Source organism: Triticum urartu, chromosome 5A (assembly GCF_056163025.1).
Source record: "Triticum urartu cultivar PI428250 chromosome 5A, HENAU_Tu73, whole genome shotgun sequence".
In the NCBI taxonomy this organism is placed as follows: Eukaryota; Viridiplantae; Streptophyta; class Magnoliopsida; order Poales; family Poaceae; genus Triticum; species Triticum urartu.
The window spans coordinates 127,739,079-127,751,419 of record NC_141877.1 but is presented as its reverse complement, the minus strand read 5'-3'; positions in this window follow the sequence as shown (position 1 = coordinate 127,751,419).

The following is a 12,341-nucleotide window of genomic DNA, read 5'->3' as shown; positions in this document are numbered from 1 at the left end:
CCCTTTCATACATACATGTTTTGGCCACATGTAGTCGATGGTTGTCCTACACGACACTCGATACTCGCGTGTGACGCTTTCTGTGGGCCCGCGAGGTCATCGTCCATCACTTTGAGGAACAACCGGCAGTGAGGTTAATTTGACCAACAAGGTAGAATCTTTTTTGTTTGTTTTATGGTGGTATATAGTACGCGTCGAAGAGGTGGGAGGGGACTAGCATATATACTATAGGTACGCGTCCGTGAACAAGTACACCTCACTCAGTGTTGGGACTTTTTGGTTTCCGAGGCACGTGCCACATCAAAATTGTGAAATTGGCTATTCAAACACCACAAAACACCTTTTTGGGCCACATGCATATCCTAGCTAGGACACTCACGTCTGACGCTTCCATCTGTGGGCCCATGAGGCCATCGTCGATGCATGCATGCATCACTTTGACCTACATCGGGAGAGGTTAATTAATTTCACCATCAATGATGATTCTTTTAGGTTGTACATATATTACGACAGGAGCATATAGTATGCAGTGAAGAGGGGGGAAGGGGACCATCATATGTAGTACGCTTGATGGACCTCGCTCTGTGTGGGTGCATGGTTTACGGTTTTTGAGGCATGTGGCACATCAAAAATGTGCATTTTGGGTATTCAACTATATATGTTTGGCCCGCATGCAAAGTGGTGGTGGTTGTCCTCTCGCACCCACTTAAGTGGTTATCAGCGATATCGATGATTTCTATCTATGGGCCCGCTTGATCCATCACTACTTTTTGCTTGACAACAAGAGAGGTTAATTTGACTTAGGAGGGGATCATTATTTTTTCTCTGGGATGACATGCATGATACAGTTTGAGCACACACACATGCATGTGTACGCATGAATCCTTCCCATCTAGTCGAAGTGGCTAGTACAACGACACATCATGAACCGATCTCGCTTTGTGTGGGGACCTAGTGTACGATTTTTGACGCACGCGCCACATCAATGTTGTGTATTCAAACATACATGCACGCATCACCTCCATACATACGCATGTAGTGGTTTCCTTCGAACGGTACACTCCCTCGCATGGTTATCGGCGACAAGCCTATATATTCGTGGGCCCGCGTGGACATCCATGATCACCTTGACCAACAACAAGATAGGTTACCATGGCGGATTCTGTAACATCCCAAATTTTCAATTTGGAATGTTATACATTAGATCATCATTGCATATCATATTTTATTTTGCTTTTGGATTTTGATCCTAGAAATTCTACGCAACTCAAGGACCCACGGAAAGAGTTGGGGATTTCTTTATTTTCATATTTGAGTTTTCTCAAATTTTGAGAATAGGCACTTGATTTTTATTATTTTATCATCAATTATTTCTATTACAAAAATATGAGAGAGGGAATAAAATGACTTTCCCAAAATAAAGAAATATTGAGGATTTAATAATAAAATCAAATAAGATTTTATTTCGGAGGTTTTCGTTATTTTATTTGAATTTAGGAAAAATGTGCGTTTTTCAAAATTGCATTTAGGCCCCAAATAAATGTTCACCTTGTGCGGCTTGATTTTAGAAGCCCGGGAAAATTTATTTCGGGATTTTCGGAGTCCGTTTAGTATTTCTTTTTATTTTTCTTCTGTGCATAATTATTTAAAAAAACGCGCACCGACCTAGGGGCCGTGTCCGACCGGGACTCCGGCCTGCCAAGGCTTTATAAGCCGGGGGGAGCCAGCCCGAGGCCCAGCCGCCGCCCCCGAAACCCTAGCCGCCCGAGCGCCCCGCCCGCGCCGCCGCCAGCCGCCGCGCCGCCGCCGACGCCGCCGCCCGCCGCCGCCGCCGACGCCGCCGTGCTGCCGCCGCCACCGCCTCGCCGAACGCCGGCGCCGCCGACCCGCCGCCCGAGGTCGCCTCGAATTCCGTGCCGCCGTTTTTTTCAAAAAAATCGTTCGGTTTTTTCGTCGGTTTTTTTTAGTTTCGGTTTTTTTATTTGATCGGTTTTTTGGTTTAGGTTAATTAGCGAACGTTCGTTTGTTAATCTGTTCGTCGTTTTTCTTTTTCTTGGATTAAATCCGCAATTTTTCTGATCACGATTCCTGATCCGATTTTCGTTTTAGTGTAACTTTTCGCTCGTTTATCGGAATCAGGCGATTCAAGCGCCTGGAGTTTCGTCTCGAAACCCTCTATCCGTTTAACCAACTTAAACAAGTTTTTGCTACTGTAAAATTTGACTTAGATCCAGATTAGTAGAACGAAGTTGTTTTCTTTCGCCATTTGACTTTCGTTGCTTTGTTCGATTTGATTCTTTTTGCAAACCGGAGTTGTTAAGTTGAACCTTCTGGTTAGATCTCTTATTCGAGTTTTACCTGTGCATTAGATGAGTACTTATTGTGTGCTTGTTTGTTTGCGATAGAGTACCCGGAGTGCGCCGCTTGTTACTTCGAATCGCTAGGTTTCGCGGATCATCAGCAAGGCAAGTAACACTTTGATTATACCTTTTTCTACTACCCAGTTTTTATTGCATTAGATCAAACCTCAAACATTGCATGATTAGGATCTAATTAAATTGTGGGATGGGAAGTAGATGAGGTAGTACCTATCACCTGTTACATTATCAAACCCTTGGGAGTTACTTCTACGTTTGCTTATTATGCCAGGCTATGCTAGTAGACGTGGATTGGGTGAGTGATATCCATGAGAGATGTGAGTTTGTTAATTAATGGTTTATCTAAGGTGGCAACTTAAACACACATCTGGGTGGATTGAGGCACCTGGGTAATCTAGGATTTGCCTGTTTTCTTTTGGACCGCCACCCAGGCTCAAAGGGATCATGAGATTTTTCATGCTAGAAACTTCCGTGTGCAGCCACAAGCTATTATGGGCTCTAGCATAGTTGACTAAGTCGTGCGAACTCTTACAGTGGTAGACTAGCAGATGTAGGGGATGTAGGTGGTACGGTCTACCCGATCGTAAGGTGCTAGCGCTTCTGAAAGACTATGTCTCGGTCATCCGTCTTCTCAAACACCATGTAGTGCGAGAAACCAAACGGAGGAGATCGAGTCTTGTGGGGAAAAGGGCGCAAACCTCTGCAGAGTGTATTAAACTAATCATGGTTAGCCGTGTCCTCGGTTATGGACATTTGAGTAACTAGTACTTGGATTATCATGTGAATCTCAACATGTTACTATAAAATTTAATTTGATGGGTTTGTTTAATGATGATGTTTAATTGCGATTGAGGATGCTGTCAACCATTCTCAATGTTTAACAACCACCATGATAGTTAAATAAAATTTATTCCTTTGTTGTAGGGAAAAATTGGCTTTACGCAAAACTGTAACCATGGAGCTTTCCACCAGCCAAATATGCATATAGTATAGTTGTTTCATTCCATTACTCTCTATGTGTTACCTTGCCAGCATATTCCATGTGTTGACCCATTTCGGGCTGCAATGTTAATGTTGCAGACTTTTCAGACGACGATTAAGGAGATTTTAGGTCGTGGTTCTATACTCAGTGATGCCGTTGGAGTTGATGGACTCACTTATCTTCCAAGCCTTCCGCTGTTATCGTTATTAGATGGCCTTAAGCCATATTTATTGTAATAAGTTCTCTATTGAGACACTCGATGTAATAAGTGTGTGATTGCTACTCTGTTATAAATCCTCTAAGTACTGTGTGGTGTCAGCACTACTGATTCAGGGATGACACCGGAGCACAGAGATCAGACTGTTTGAGGTCTGGTCGCTACAGAGATGGTACCAGAGCCAGGTTGACTGTAGGACACGACCACTAAGCTAAAGACCTAGATCACTATTCATTCTCTTCTTTTCTGACCTCTCATCTTTTCTACTCTTTAGGATGGCGGATGCAAGGAACAAGTTCACGCAACCAGATGACGATACACCCTTTGGACGTCACTTGAAGGAAGTCACTAGATACCTGAACATAGGAGTACCAAGCTTCACCGGAACCTACAACGTCGCTTTACCTGAAGAAGAGCGCTGGATGAGTCAAGTTCAAGTTCCAGGAAGGAAGTTCATGCCAGTCGCTGAGCCCATAGAGTTTTCTTTTGATGCACCAACTTGGAATCTAGGAAAGAGCATGGAAGCTCACATCGCCATGGGACGCATTGGAGAAGTCTACCGCAATGATCTCAAGGATACTATCTACCAGATTTTTGGGTGCCGAGATGAGCACTGGGAGATGATCAGCACCAGGAAGGATAGATCAGTTGCAGCTTTTATCCAGGAGTTAAATCAGCACATTTGACGACAGGAGAACCAGATGTGCGCCAACATGATAGACCTAAAGAAGGCAAGGACAAGAATCAAGGAACTGGAGGAAGAACTCAAGGCTACACGTGAATATTATGATGAAGAAATTGAAGTATTAGTGGACAAGAATGCCGACCTAACAATGAAGATCAGGATATTTATGGGAGGCCCTACACCAGTAGATGAAGACGAAGAACCCAAGGAGATTCGCCCGGAAGACTACATCATCATCGACGACACCGACTCGGACCCAGATGATAGCGATGATGACTATGTTGATGAAGCCGGAGCAGATATCATGGAGTCTGTAACCGAAGAATATTTCTAGTAGACCACCTCATCAGTAGTAGTAGTCCACCATGTAAATATAGTAGTCCGAGCACTTTTGCGATAGTTAGATCGATTGTATGCCCTTATTTGATTGAATGAAGTGAATTGTTTGCTTTTGCCTCATGTGCATATGGGTAGTGTTTTCTCTTTAGACCCCCTCTATTCTTAACTCTCATCTTTTCTAAACCCTCAGATGCCTCCGAGACGTGACCCCGGATTTACCTTTCCACCGGAGCTCACCCAATTGATCCAGCAGCAGAACACATTGATGCAGTTGCTAGTCCAGAATCAGAATCAGGGGAACAACAACAACCCACCACCACCACCACCACCACCTGTTGATCACTTAGCCCATTTCCTTAGGCTAAATCCGCCGGTGTTTTCTAGTAGCACCGAGCCGATAGTAGCAGATGATTGGCTCCACAAGACAGCTAGAGAGTTGACCACAGCAGGATGCACAGATGCGGAGAAGGTGAAGTTTGCCGCACATCAGCTTGAAGGACCTGCAGCATCATGGTGGGAGAATTTCATAGCCACTTTCCCTGTCGACACTGTCACATGGGACCAGTTTCAGCAGGCTTTTCGTACTGCCCATGTTTCAGCAGGAGCTATGGCCATGAAGAAGCGTGAGTTTCGCAACTTGCACCAAGGAGGAAGGACAGTTGGCCAGTATGTGGAGGACTTTAGTAAATTAGCACGTTATGCCCCAGATGACGTTGCTACGGATGCAGCTAAGCAGGAGAAGTTTCTGGAAGGACTGAATGATGAGTTGAGCATGCAGTTGATGGTAGCAACCTTCAACAACTACCACGAGTTGGTAGACCGTGCTCTTATGATTGAAGGCAAGCAGCATCAAATTGAGAACCGCAAGAGGAAGTATGGACAAGGAACGTACAATTCAGGAGCTCAGCAGAAGCCACGTTTTACCCCTAGACTGGGAGGACATTTTCAGCATACCCGTGGAGGAGGTAGCTCACACAATCACAATGGCCCCAGGAATGGAAATGGGAATGGAGGAAGCAACGGCCAGAGTCGCACCAACCCATCAACCCCAGCCAAGAAAGACCTGAGCCAAGTCACTTGCTTTAAGTGCTCGAAGACCGGACATTATGCCAATGAATGTCCTGAATTACAAAATGGAAATAGCAATGGAAGCTCTAGGAAGAAGTCGAACCCTTTCAACAGGGGACAGGTGAACCACGTTAGCGTGGTGGAGGTTGAAGCTCAGCCGGATGCAGTAATAGGTAAGTTTTTGGTTAAGTCATTTACTGCACTCGTTCTTTTTGATACTGGTGCATCGCATTCATACATCTCAAGGGGATTTGTGGATAAGTATTGTTGGGGAACGTTGCAGAAAACAAAAAATTTCCTACGGTTTCACCAAGATCCATCTATGAGTTCATCTAGCAACGAGTGATCGGATTGCATCTACATACCTTTGTAGATCACGCGCAGAAGCGTTCAAAGAACGGGGATGAGGAAGTCGTACTCGACGTGATCCAAATCACCGGAGATCCTAGCGCCGAACGGACGGCACCTCCGCGTTCAACACATGTACGGTCAGCGTGACGTCTCCTCCTTCTTGATCCAGTAAGGGGGAAGGAGAGGTTGAGGAAGATGGCTCCAGCAGCAGCACGACGGCGTGGTGGTGGTGGAGCAGCAGTACTCCGGCAGGGCTTCGCCAAGCTCGTGACGGAGGAGGAGATGTGTTGGGGAGGGAAGGGGCTGCGCCTTGGATGTCCTTTACAGCCCTCCCCTCACCCCTCTATTTATAGGGGAAGGGGGAAGGGGGCCGGCCCCCTCTAGATGAGATCTAGAGGGGGGCGGCGGCCAAGGGGAGGGGGGCTTGCCCCCCAAGCAAGGGGGCGCCCCCCATTAGGGTTTCCCCCAACCCTAGGCGCATGGGCCCTAGGGGGAGTGGCGCCCCAGCCCACTTTGGGCTGGATCCCTTCCTCATACAGCCCATAAGGCCCTCCGGGAGAGGTGGCCCCTCCCGGTGGACCCCCGGAACCCCTCCGGTGGCCCCCGTACAATACCGATATGCCCCCGAACCTTTCCGGTGACCGTATGACAACTTCCCATATATAATTCTTTACCTCCGGATTATTCCGGAACTCCTCGTGACGTCCAAGATCTCATCCGGGACTCCGAACAACTTTCGGATTACTGCATACTCATATCTATACAACCCTAGCATCACCGAACCTTAAGTGTGTAGACCCTACGGGTTCGGGAGACAAGCAGACATGACCGAGACGACTCTCTGGTCAATAACCAACAGCGGGATCTGGATACCCATGTTGGCTCCCACATGCTCCTCGATGATCTCATCGAATGAACCACAATGTTGAGGACCTAATCAATCCCGTACTCAATTCCCTTTGTCAATCGGTACGTTACTTGCCCGAGACTCGATCGTCGGTATCCCAATACCTTGTTCAGTCTCGTTACCGGCAAGTCACTTTACTCATACCGTAATGCATGATCCCGTGATCAACCACTTGATCACATTGAGCTCATTATGATGATGCATTACCGAGTGGACCTAGAGATACCTCTCCGTCATACGAAGTGACAAATCCCAGTCTCGATTCGTGCCAACCCAACAGACACTTTCGGAGATACCTGTAATGTACCTTTATAGTCACCCAGTTACGTTGTGACGTTTGGCACACCCAAGGCACTCCTACGGTATCCGGGAGTTGCACAATCTCATGGTCTAAGGAAATGATACTTGACATCCAGAAAAGCTACAGCAAATGAACTACACGATCTTTGTGCTATGCTTAGGTTTGGGTCTTATCCATCACATCATTCTCCTAATGATGTGCTCCCGTTATCAATGACATCCCATGTCCATAGCCAGGAAACCATGACTATCTGTTGATCAACGAGCTAGTCAACTAGAGGCTCACTAGGGACACATTATGGTCTATGTATTCACACATGTATTATGATTTCCGGACAATACAATTATAGCATGAATAATAGACAATTATCATGAACAAGGAAATATAATAATCATTTTATTATTGCCTCTAGGGCATATTTCCAACAGTCTCCCACTTGCACTAGAGTCAATCATCTAGTTACATTGTGATGAATCGAACACCCATGGAATTCTGGTGTTGATCATGTTTTGCTCTAGGGAGAGGTTTAGTCAACGGATCTGCTACATTCAGGTCCGTATGTACTTTACAAATCTCTATGTCTCCATTTTGAACACTTTCACGAATGGAGTTGAAACAACGCTTGATATGCCTGGTCTTCCTGTGAAACCTGGGCTCCTTGGCAAGGGCAATAGCTCCAGTGTTGTCACAGAAGAGAGTCATCGGGCCCGACGCATTGGGTATGACTACTAGGTCGGTAATGAACTCCTTCACCCAGACTGCTTCGTGTGCTGCCTCCGAGGCTGCCATGTACTCCGCTTCACATGTAGATCCCGCCACAACGCTTTGCTTGCAACTGCACCAGCTTACTGCCCCACCATTCAAAATATACACGTATCCGGTTTGTGACTTAGAGTCATCCAGATCTGTGTCGAAGCTAGCATCGACGTAACCCTTTACGACAAGCTCTTCGTCACCTCCATAAACGAGAAACATTTCCTTAGTCCTTTTCAGATACTTCAGGATATTTTTGACCGCTGTCCAGTGTTCCATGCCGGGATTACTTTGGTACCTTCCTACCAAACTCACGGCAAGGTTTACATCAGGTCTGGTACACAGCATAGCATACATGATAGACCCTATGGCCGAGGCATAGGGGACGACACTCATCTTTTCTCTATCTTCTGCCGTGGTCGGGCATTGAGCCAAGCTCAATCTCGTACCTTGCAATACAGGCAAGAACCCCTTCTTTGACTGATCCATTTTGAACTTCTTCAATATCTTGTCAAGGTACGTACTCTGTGAAAGACCAATGAGGCGTCTCGATCTATCTCTATAGATCTTGATGCCTAATATATAAGTAGCTTCTCCAAGGTCCTTCATTGAAAAACACTTGTTCAAATAGGCCTTTATGCTTTCCAAGAATTCTATATCATTTCCCATCAACAGTATGTCATCCACATACAATATGAGAAATGCTACAGAGCTCCCACTCACTTTCTTGTAAATGCAGGCTTCCATAAGTCTGCATAAACCCAAACTCTTTGATCATCTCATCAAAGCGAATGTTCCAACTCCGAGATGCTTGCACCAGCCCATAAATCGAGCGTTGGAGCTTGCACACCTTGTCAGCATTCTTAGGATCGACAAAACCTTCCGGCTGCATCATATACAGTTCTTCCTTAAGATAACCGTTAAGGAATGCCATTTTGACGTCCATTTGCCATATCTCATAATCATAGTATGCGGCAATTGCTAACATGATTCGGACGGACTTCAGCTTTGCTACGGGAGAGAATGTCTCATCGTAGTCAACCCCTTGAACTTGTCGATAACCCTTAGCAACAAGCCTAGCTTTATAGATGGTCACATTACCATCCGCGTCTGTCTTCTTCTTAAAGATCCATTTATTTTCTATGGCTCGCCGATCATCGGGCAAGTCAGTCAAAGTCCATACTTCGTTTTCATACATGGATCCTATCTTGGATTTCATGGCTTCCAGCCATTTGTCGGAATCCGGGCCCGCCATCGCTTCTTCATAGTTCGAAGGTTCACCGTTGTCTAACAACATGATTTCCAAGACAGGGTTGCCATACCACTCTGGTGCGGAACGTGTCCTTGTGGACCTTCGAAGTTCAGTAGGAGCTTGATCAGAAGTATCTTGATCATCATCATTAACTTCCTCTCCAATTGGTGCAGGCACCACAGGAACATTTTCCTGAGTTGCGCCACTTTCCGGTTCAAGAGGCAATACTTCATCAAGTTCTACTTTCCTCCCACTTACTTCTTTCGAGAGAAACTCTTTCTCTAGAAAGGATCCATTCTTGGCAACAAAGATCTTGCCTTCGGATCTGAGGTAGAAGGTATACCCAATAGTTTCTTTAGGGTATCCTATGAAGACGCATTTTTCCGACTTGGGTTCGAGCTTTTCAGGTTGAAGTTTCTTGACATAAGCATCGCATCCCCAAACTTTTAGAAACGACAGCTTGGGCTTCTTCCCAAACCATAATTCATACGGTGTCGTCTCAACGGATTTCGACGGAGCCCTATTTAAAGTGAATGCGGCAGTCTCTAAAGCATAGCCCCAAAATGACAGCGTTAAATCGGTAAGAGACATCATAGATCGCACCATATCTAATAGAGTGCGATTACGATGTTCGGACACACCATTACGCTGAGGTGTTCCACGCGGCGTGAGTTGTGAAACTATTCCACATTTTCTTAAGTGTGTACAAAATTCGTGACTCAAGTATTCTCCTCCACGATCTGATCGCAAAAACTTGATTTTTCTGTCACGTTGATTCTCAACCTCACTCTGAAATTCCTTGAACTTTTCAAAGGTTTCAGACTTGTGTTTCATTAAGTAGATATACCCATATCTACTCAAGTCATCAGTGAGGGTGAGAACATAATGATAGCCACCACGAGCCTCAACACTCATTGGACCGCACACATCAGTATGTATGATTTCCAATAGGTTGGTTGCTCGCTCCATTGTTCCTGAGAACGGAGTCTTGGTCATCTTACCCATGAGGCATGGTTCGCACATGTCAAATGATTCGTAATCAAGAGACTCTAAAAGTCCATCTGTATGGAGCTTCTTCATGCGTTTGACACCTATGTGACCAAGGCGGCAGTGCCACAAGTATGTGGGACTATCATTATCAACCTTACATCTTTTGGCATTCACACTATGAATATGTGTAGCATTACGCTCGAGATTCATTAAGAATAAATCATTCACCATAGGAGCATGACCATAAAACATATCTCTCATATAAATAGAACAACCATTATTCTCGGATTTAAATGAGTAGCCATCTCGTATTAAACGAGATCCTGATACAATGTTCATGCTCAAACTTGGCACTAAATAACAATTATTGAGGTTCAAAACTAATCCCGTAGGTAAATGTAGAGGTAGCGTGCCGACGACGATCACATCGACCTTGGAACCATTCCCGACGCGCATCGTCACCTCGTCCTTCGCCAATCTCCGCTTATTCCGCAGCTCCTGCTTTGAGTTACAAATGTGAGAAACTGCACCGGTATCAAATACCCAAGAGCTACTACGAGTATTGGTAAGGTACACATCAATTACATGTATATCACATATACCTTTCGTTTTGCCGGCCTTCTTGTCCACTAAGTATTTGGGGCAGTTCCGCTTCCAGTGACCACTTCCCTCGCAATAAAAACACTCAGTCTCGGGCTTGGGTCCATTCTTTGGCTTCTTCCTGGCAGCTTGCTTACCGGGCGCGGAAACTCCCTTGCCGTCCTTCTTGAAGTTCTTCTTACCCTTGCCTTTCTTGAACTTAGTGGTTTTATTCACCATCAACACTTGATGGTCCTTTTTGACTTCTACCTCTGCTAATTTCAGCATTGCAAATACTTCACGAATGGTCTTTTCCATCCCCTGCATATTGAAGTTCATCACAAAGCTCTTGTAGCTTGGTGGAAGCGACTGGAGGATTCTGTCAATGACCACGTCATCCGGGAGATTAACTCCCAGCTGAGTCAAGCGGTTATGTAACCCATACATAGTGAGTATGTGCTCACTGACAGAACTATTTTCCTCCATCTTACAGTTGAAGAACTTGTCGGAGACTTCATATCTCTCGACCCGGGCATGAGCTTGGAAAACCATTTTCAGCTCTTCGAACATCTCATATGCTCCGTGTCGCTCAAAACGCTTTTGGAGCCCCGGTTCTAAGCTGTAAAGCATGCCGCACTGAACGAGGGAGTAATCATCAGCACGTGCCTGCCAAGCGTTCATAACGTCTTGGTTCTGTGGGACGGGTGCGTCACCTAGCGGTGCTAGTAGGACATAATCTTTCTTGGCAGCTATGAGGATGATCCTCAGGTTCCGGACCCAGTCCATATAGTTGCTGCCATCGTCTTTCAGCTTGGTTTTCTCTAGGAACGCGTTGAAGTTGAGGACAACGTTGGCCATTTGATCTACAAGACATATTGTAAAGATTTTAGACTAAGTTCATGATAATTAAGTTCATCTAATCAAATTATATAATGAACTCTCACTTAGATAGACATCCCTCCAGTCATCTAAGTATAATATGATCCGAGTTAACTAGGCCGTGTCCGATCATCACGTGAGACGGACTAGTCAACATCGGTGAACATCTTCATGTTGATCGTATCTTCTATACGACTCATGCTCGACCTTTTGGTCTTCTGTGTTCCGAGGCCATGTCTGTACATGCTAGGCTCGTCAAGTCAACCTAAGTGTTTCGCGTGTGTAAATCTGTCTTACACCCGTTGTATGTGAACGTTGGAATCTATCACACCCGATCATCACGTGGTGCTTCGAAACAACGAACTGTCGCAACGGTGCACAGTTAGGGGGAACACTTTCTTGAAATTATTATGAGGGATCATCTTATTTACTACCGTCGTTCTAAGTAAACAAGATGCAAAAACATGATAAACATCACATGCAATCAAATAATAATAGTGACATGATATGGCCAATATCACATAGCTCCTTTGATCTCCATCTTGGGGCTCCATGATCATCTTGTCACCGGCATGACACCATGATCTCCATCATCATGATCTCCATCATCGTGTCTCCATGAAGTTGCTCGCCAACTATTACTTCTACTACTATGGCTAA